Below are 8854 nucleotides of genomic sequence, written 5' to 3'. Positions count from 1 at the left end.
TTATTTCAGACTAAAAGAATCAAATTATACATCTATAATAATATCCTTATTATATTTTTGAACCACCCAGTAGTATCCTCTAGAAATCTACAACTGCAGAATGCAGTTCTGCAAATTTATGCACATACACACACACATACAGCCTTCCCAGGAGCAAGTAACTCCTTGATCTGTCAGAAACGCTATCACAGTACATGGCTACGAGAATATCGCTGAAGGCATCAGTCCCAGAGAACAATCCCTGGCCTTGAACTGCAATGGGCTGGCTCATACTCATGTCATACAAGGCTGACAACCCTGCTTAACATTTAGCTGGGGCTCCTCTGTGACTTCTGGGGTGCTCCGTAGCCCTAAATCATCCTAATTATTTTCTTTTTTAAAAAATTTTCCTTCCTGTTGAGCTGCCTGATGAAATGTGAGAGTCGTGGTGCAGGGTGCTGCAGTGGACGCTTTTAGAGCACAAGGCTTGATGTTGCATTTCTAAGGTTAAGGTGTGGGGAAACTGGGAGCACTGGGAGTCTGTTGGGGTGGTCATGAAAATGTCATCCATCCAGAAGGTAGTCTCTGAAGCTAATGATATCACCCAGGTTTAATTATGAGGGGGAAAATATACATCCTGGGAACAAATCAGGATGTGACCAATTGGAAGGCTAAGACTCACCAGTGAATTGGGGTGCTAAGTTATTCAATGATATAAAAAGCCTTCAGCATACTAGCACGCTACAGCAACAAGGCGTAACACCACAGGTACTGCTAAACGAAGGAAATTAGTTACAACTGCTAAAATGACCCCACTTCATTGACTGCAACTGCACAGCTCAGCCATTGTGTCTTTACTCCCTGGTGCATTGCTGAGATGGGGATGAGGTATGAAGCATCTGAAGAAACTAAGCCTGATCTTTATCCTTGTGAAATCATGGGAGACATTGGATTTGACCCCAAGCGAGGAGGATAAAGCTAAAGCAACAAGGACTTTGAAAGGGGCTGTGACTCTCCTGTCTGAAGGGAAGATGGACACAAGAGAGAGATCTGTGATGTGAAGGTTGTTCATTCAGACTCTTTTAGATGATGGAAAGGATGTGCAATTTAAATTGCTTGCCAGAGCTGTGGCTCCTTTCTCCTTGCTTTTGTTGTATTTATCTCCCTTATTTTGAGTCTCTAATGATGGGAATCTTCATTCAATTTCAGTCAGATCTCAGATTCTCAAGCCAGATATTCAGGATCATTGAGTAACACTTCACAGATTAGCTCTCGAGCCTTGCTTCAGCATGTAAGTACTAATTAACTAAGTAGCCTTCTAGAAGAGGCTCATGAGCCTATCCTTTATGCCTCCCAAAAATCCTGATTGCGGGGGGGGTGGTGGAGGATGGTGGGCGGGGAAAGCAAATATTCCAGTTATTTCACTGGGCAAGGAGAGATGGAAAGGAATTTACTGGAGAGTGAAGCAAGGCTTCCTGAAAACAGTTTCAGATTTTGGAAGCTGCTGCCACCAAAAAGGGGTTCCTTTTTCAACTAGAATAGATTTTCTTAGTAGGGCGTTTGAAAAGCCTGGACTCTGTAAAATTGGGAATGACTCAGAGACAAATATTCATTTATCTTGGCACTTAATAATTTGATTCAGCAAGTGCTGGGACAGCACTGATATTTTCAGCTGCTGTTAAGGCTTTCATGGCTTTCCAAACTCCCTTCCAGGAGCTTCCTGTGGCAAATGTTTCCAAAGTGAGTAATGAACATCCACAGCACCCATGTCCCAAAGGGAGGAGCAATAAAACCAAAGAGATGTGGTCTTCAAAGACCCAGTTTATCATTTCATGCAAAAGCTGAAACAAGCATGTTTCTTGATTCTAATTCTCTATTCTTGATCTATATATGGTCAAATACACTTATCCAAACGTGTGAACTGAATCTTAAATGGTAGGACATCAAAATAACTGTGATTTGAATTAACTGTACTGGAATAAAAATACCTCATGCTAAGAAGAAAGGATCTTACTGATCTGGGAGTGAAAAGGAGACTAGCCTGAAAGGTTTGATTTTGCTTTTAGTTGCAGGGCCAGTGTGCATTTAAGGAGAACTGACAGAGAGAATAAAATCTGACCCCCTACCTACCTCTTCATTGTGTGTTTACACAACCAGCATCAACCTTCCAGCCTTTGCCAGCTGAGCTCAAGCACAGCTGTAACTCTGTTGGTCTCTGGCAGCAGGATATGCCTCTCTGGTAATCAACAGTTCAAGATGAAGCAAAGCACATTGATCTGTTTATGTCAGATAATGAGATATCAGCTAAAACGTGGTAACTGTGAGGGTCACTGTGAGCCCTGGCACAGGCTGCCCAGAGAGGTTGTGGTGTCTCCTCTAGAGTTTTTTCAAACCCACCTGGACGTGTTCCTGTGCAACCTGATCTAGGTGGACCTGCTTTAGCAGGGGGGTTGGACTGGATGATCTCTAAAGGTCACTTCCAACCCCTACCATTCTGCGATTCTGTGTAAGTGCTGCATGAAAGCTGCTTCCCACATTCTCTGCAAGGAAAAATTCTTCTCTGAGAAAGACGGACTCTTTACAATGTTACTGGTATTGTGTGCTCCCAGCTCTGCTTTCGTTGGCCTCCCCACTCCCTTGTTCTGTCTGGTACTTCCACCACTCTTGCAACAACGTAGAGATGAAGCCTCCTCTCTCCAGCATCCATGCAAAATTCCCAAAATCGGAAAATTTGAAAAATTTGGGAACTTTGGGAATTTTGTCTCTCTGCCGAAACAGCCTTGAACAAAGTCCTTACACCCCAGCGTGGCTTCAAAGTCCTTTCCCGCCTCAGTGCTGACCACTGTGAATCTGCATGAACAACTGAGGTATTTTCATTGAAGGCTTCTGTGATTTGCTCCTTGTTTCTGCAGGAGTTTTGGTAAATAATGGGGATGCAGGCAAAACTTACCATCCCTTCTCCCTAAGAGAGCCTCCAGAATAAGCTATAAAGGGGAAGGCAAATTGACGAGGCTTTCCAAGTGTAGTGCACCCAGAAAGGGCTTACAGTCACAGTCCATGCAACATCTTCTCCACGGCTGAACATTTTCTTCCCCTGTCATGTACTGCCACTGAGCTCTGCAGATGATAATAGTGCAGTGAGGGTTTTCGGGCAGTTTGTTTTGTGACACCCAAGCTGTGTGTAGTTTGCAGTTATACCAGTTTCCAAAAGTTCAGAGACATGTGTTTCGTAGGTGTTTTCCTCACTGGTTATAAGAAGCTATCATTAGCTGTTGGAGGAGAAGATTGGGACTGATCCAGCTACATTACATGGTTTCTGCCCTCACTCAAAGCAGATATGTCTCCAGAAGTATCTCCCTAACTCTGACTTTTCCAGCAACCGGGAAATCATCTTCCCTTTCTTGACACTAACATTTTCTTTCCAGAGCTGAGGCTAAGGTCTTGGCTCTCCACCACCCCTTGGGCCCCCACGATTTTCCCACGGAGGTACCCTAGGGTGATATGCTCCAGCAGCCTTGGACTGCCACTGCTGCCTCATCCCTCCACTTTTTACAGCCCTAAAGACATCTTTTATATGCCTAAACTAGGGGATCTCCAAAACGAAAGGAGAAATAATGGTCAGAAATTTGGGCCTGAGCTCTTGGCTACCAGCAGAGCTGCAATCTGGGTGATCCTCCAAAATATAGCATGGTCTCTGACAGCTAATCTGCACAAAATACTCGCTGGAGACACAGATCCCTTCACTCCATCAATGTCTTTTTCAAGGGCCCATGACAAACTGCCTGGATCAGACTGTCAACAGTCCCAGACGAGATCACCAGGTGGTTTATCCAAGTCTCTTTCAAACAGATTTCACAGTGGTGATAGGACTCTGGTGGTGAAACAAATAATGCAGTGTGATAAGCTTTTTCCAGTCTGCAATGCATCAATTATCTGTCTCTAATTGAAGAGCCAGAGCACAGAGACTTCCAAGAAAGCAGGGTGGGGAGAGAACAGATACAGTGCCAAAAAACTAGCTGTGGTCAACATTTCTGTCAGGGATGGATATCCTGATTTGGATTAAAGAAGATCTAACTTGAAATTTGGCTTCATCTTAATTCACCTTTTTTTTCCTCAAGTTTTGAAATGTTTAAATTTAATACTTGAAATACACTCTTCTGTGCAATTCCTCTCTTCTGGCCGGGACCAAAAGCACAACAGCTAAAATACCACAGAAACAACTGCTCATTGTTATAACCACCCAACAAGCAATAAGGAACATTTTGTGAGAAATACTGCTCTGTCTGCACCTTCAGTACAAGCTTTGAAGGTGCAGGAAGTGTGGGTAGTCCAGAGAGGTGTACTGGTTTTGGATGGGAAGCTGAGACATGGTTTCAGGCCCATGGATACCCATGACTGCTCTTCTGCCCTGTGCAAGGAGAGATATGAAGACAAAATGCTCTCAGTGTACTGTTGTATCCAGGAGAGGTCAAGAACAAACTGTAAAACATTTGTCTATAAAACATTTGTCTGGGGACTGTAAGCAGATTTCCAGAACTTAGGTGACCCAACGTCACATAAACAATTTTTCAGGAAAGCATGCCTGTAAAACAGGGCTTATATAGAAAGCCAAACTCTCACAGAGGAATTCTGCCTACCCTACTTGGGCACTGGATGAAAATGAACTGTGGCTGATCCATAATCTCTTAACCCAGTAAGAGCTGGTTACCAAGATATTTCTGGACTATTTATATCAGATTACTAAAGCCTTTGATCTCACGTGTGTATTGAGACACCGTCAACCAAGAGTGGGGCTGTTAGGAAATAGCAGCACTTTAGTTTTGGATTACAACCTTCTGGTGAGCTCTGCAGATCTCGTTACGAGAAAAGTCCCAGCGCTTGTAAATTCACTGAGCCCAGGCCCCAGACAGGGTGAGGAAACCTATGTCGCCATGTTTGGGATCCAAAGGTTACAAAACAGATAAAATAAATCATGCTGTGAGAAGAGCAGGGGTGTCCATCACCATCTGATTTTGCACTTCCTACCAACAATACATACTCTGGATGGGGCATCTTGCAAAGAGCGAAGTCAACTGTAGAAAGAGGGGAAAAGGTAAAGCTTATGAGAACAGCCCAGGCCAATCTAGCACATAAAGTCAGCAGCTGAGGTATGCTGCAGGTCTAACTTTTTGCTTCATTTCTTTCTCTTGTAAAAGGTTTCTGATAAATAGTTCATCCACAGACATCTGTTTATCCCAGAGAGGCGGAAAATAGATAGACTGGACAGAATGGAGAGGGCCATTTGGCACATTCACTTTCATTCATTGTCTGCTGGTTTGAGTTAAAAGTATTTTTTAAAATACATGGTGTAATAATAACTGGGAAAGAGCCACATGATGTGCAAACAAATAAGCACTCTTACAGAGCTGACAGCCCATGCTGGGTAAAAGCCCAGGGAACTAGTGCAATTTATAATAGAAAAGAAGGAGCTCCCTGCAAGGAAAAGATGTGTTTGTCTTCCTAATGTGGTTTCTAAATAATCGCTTTCAGAGGGAGAAGGAAAAAAAAGGATAGTTTGAAAAAGAAATTATATCACCATGGTGGGTTTTTTATGGCATTTATAAAAGATTATGGCTTTATACGCTTGAGAAATTTCTTATTCATCCGTAGGAAAGGATGCATGTTCCTACAGCGCTCCCCACGCTTATAGACCATTCCTAGACCTGCTACCAAACACATCCAGGCCTTTGGACTCAAAACTGTCAGTAGTGCTGCCACTGCTTGAGGACACAGCTCTTGCAAGCCTTCCAGGAGTTTGTCCAGTTTTGGCTGCCACATTTGTTCCAAATGTTCATCACCTTATGGCAGCCCTCAGTCTGTTTTGGAGCGAATGAGAGGAAATAAAAGTAAGCTAGACCCAAAGTCTTGGCTGGACACCTCAGTTCTCTAGCAGTGCCATAGGCAAGTCTAGTTCTCCTGCTATTTCAAGTATCCATGTTACCCGAAGTTTTCACTGCATCAAATACACAGTTTGCCAGCGTCTGGACTCCTTAGTGCAATTAAGGACCAGTGCAACCCATGTATAGCTACATATCAAGGTAGCAATACTGTAGCTTAACAAATGTATCAGTATATTCTCTTCAGGAGACAGAGTGGTAGGAATAGGTGCTGTACAGAGCCAACGGTGCCTCTGAGAGCTATGATATTATTTCAGTGCTAGCCAGGTGATGAGAAGGGTGACCTTCAACCCTGGAGAAGTTGCTTCTCCGGCTAGTGTGAGCAGACCAGGCACAGTGAGACAGGGTCTTCAGACCACGGTGTGCTACTCTGGAGGGAAGATGGTTTCCCTGAGACGAGCTACACATACTGACAAGATACATGAAATGTTCTGTGACTAAATAAATCAAATACAGGCTGCAGTTCAGCAGACAATGTGAAAAATAAGCAAGAAAGAAATGCTACCTAAGGTTTTGGCCATTTTGCCCTTGCAAGCACTGATGGATTTCCCCCAATTCTTTCTGCTAGCAGCACTGGAATAGTGTCTTGCCACTTTCTTCGTAAGGCCGCCATTCTGCAAAAACTCAAAATGGGTTAGAATAGCCTTTTTGATAATGGCTCAGCTGCAGATGGTGGTGTTTCCATCCTACACAGCTGTAAGATTGTAGGATAGTGGATAATTCCTTCACAGAGCAGTTCTGGCTCTCCTTGGGCTTTCATAGGTTGGGAAAGATGTGAACTCCCTTGAACCGAACAGTTTCTTACACTTCACTTCCATTCCTCTTTCCCTGTTTGACTCATTGCTTTTAGCAAGGGTTAGTTGCTTCTCAAGTCTGCAGTGACATGATCCATACAGTGCCAATTACTCCACTAATTGCTCTGTACCCTGTCATCAAGGACGGTGGGATCCCTTCCTCTGCTCTTCCTTTGTATGGGTCCTACAGGAGTTTTGTCAACAAATAAGAAAGCCAAAAAGCTTCTTTTTCTGTAGCATAAAAATCACACAGGTGGCCAAGGACCTTATATAAGCAAATCATCCTCTGCAATACAACGTAAGCTGCACACACTCAATGTACTCAGAGGCAGGGCAGTGAAAGGATGCCAGAGCTGCCCCACTGCCTGTTCCAGGTGACACTGACTCTACCAAAGGTGTAGGCTTAGGTACACATCCTGAAGCTTTATTTTGGGAGATTGACTCCAAGTAATAAGTAAAAAAATATTAGATTATTTTAAAAACAAAATGGACACTGAGCTGCCCCTGCCGGCCCTTGAGATTCTGTGATTCAGTGAGCCTGTGCCAGAATATTCCTTTTCAAAACCACTTGCCCTATCAGCCTGTAATTGCTATGTTATGGCAACAAACAACACTGCTATGTCTATTTACTTTGTTAAGAAACGTATAATGGAAAGATAGGGTGGGTTTTTTTTTTTCATTTTTAATATGCTTTCTGGAACAAAAACTTCTCTTTTTTTCTGCAAGACTTAACAGGGGAAAACTAACAGAGATAAGGCTTGTTTCCAAAACCAATTACTTCTAAGATGTGCTAATTAATTTGACTTTTTGCTGATTCATTGTTTTCTGTTTGGTAACTCGGCACCTTTGGCAATTTAAAGCTAACAGATGCAGAAGTTGGGATGGGTTCCTAGGAGGTGTAATAGAGCTCAGATTCATTTGACCAGCCTTGACTTTGGCTGTTAGAGAAATACCTTATTTCTCTAACACATCTTTAGAAGAGTCTCAGAAAGCTCAAGATACAGAAGCTACTAAAGCAGACATTAAGTTTACAGATTTGACTTTAATATTCAGTTCATAAGAAAAACAGATGGGACATTGACTTATGGCCATGAGATTTTCTGCAATGGGACATTTATGGCTCAACAAGTTTCACCCTGCACCTGTAATTTCTATTATCTTCACCAGTAATGTCAGATTCAGATTCTAGTGGGAAAGAAATCTGGCTATAATTATGAAAGGCTCAGACACAGGATTTTTAACAAATCTCTGACAGAAGGACACTCCTGATGTACAAGGCAGGAAGCCCAGCCTACGCCTCCACCATTAGGCTGAGTTGTAAGGATATTATGTAGGAAAAGCAACAGCATTGTTGCAATCAGTACATTTATTTTGATGCAGCTTGTTGGGAACCATAGGCACAGGTAAAGCAAGCAGCTGCAAGGACACAGCCTGAATCAGCAGTCTTACAGCAGCATGCAACTCAGAGAAACCCCAAGGGACAGGGCTGGCCGAGGTCAGCCTACCTCCTTCCCCACTGGCTAAAGAGGAGCTAGGAGAGCAGCGCTGAGGCAAATTTTCATTTTACCCCCTCTCCTCAGGGCAGCAGGTCTCAGCTCCTCTTGAAGACCTAGTTTCACCAGTCTGCTGATAAAATTGATACAGGAGACTAAACACAGAGGCTCCTTTTAAAAATTCTTTTTTGTTTTTTTGTTTTTTTTTTTTTTTTAGAGAAAAACCGTGCTTCTTAGGATGCCTCTGAAAAAATAAAATTAAATACTTTCAAAAGTAACTTCTGAGATTCTTCAGAGTGATATATTTACCTTGTACTCCAGCTATTGGCATTTTCTGCTGTTGGTCCTTACTCCACTTACCCTTGTCTCCTGAAATATATAAACAAGTTGCACAGATTACCTGTGTGCTAGGCAAGCACATATTTTCCTGAAAACCAAGAAAAACTATTCCCCACCACCAGAAGTATGCCAGGAGATTACAGCAAAGATGAGCAGCAGAGATGGAGGGTAAAGGTGTCCACTCAATCTGGCACAAGTGCTTCCGCAACTCAGAAACACAAATTTACCATCTCACAGCAGTGTATGTGGCTGGAACTGGGGGAATCCAAGGTGATCTGATAAAGTCTAGCTGGCCATAAACCCTTTGCTAGGC

The sequence above is a fragment of the Colius striatus genome, chromosome Z (assembly GCF_028858725.1).
Source record: "Colius striatus isolate bColStr4 chromosome Z, bColStr4.1.hap1, whole genome shotgun sequence".
Taxonomy (NCBI): Eukaryota; Metazoa; Chordata; class Aves; order Coliiformes; family Coliidae; genus Colius; species Colius striatus.
The sequence above is the reverse complement of the archived record's forward strand: the minus strand, read 5'-3'. Positions refer to the sequence as shown.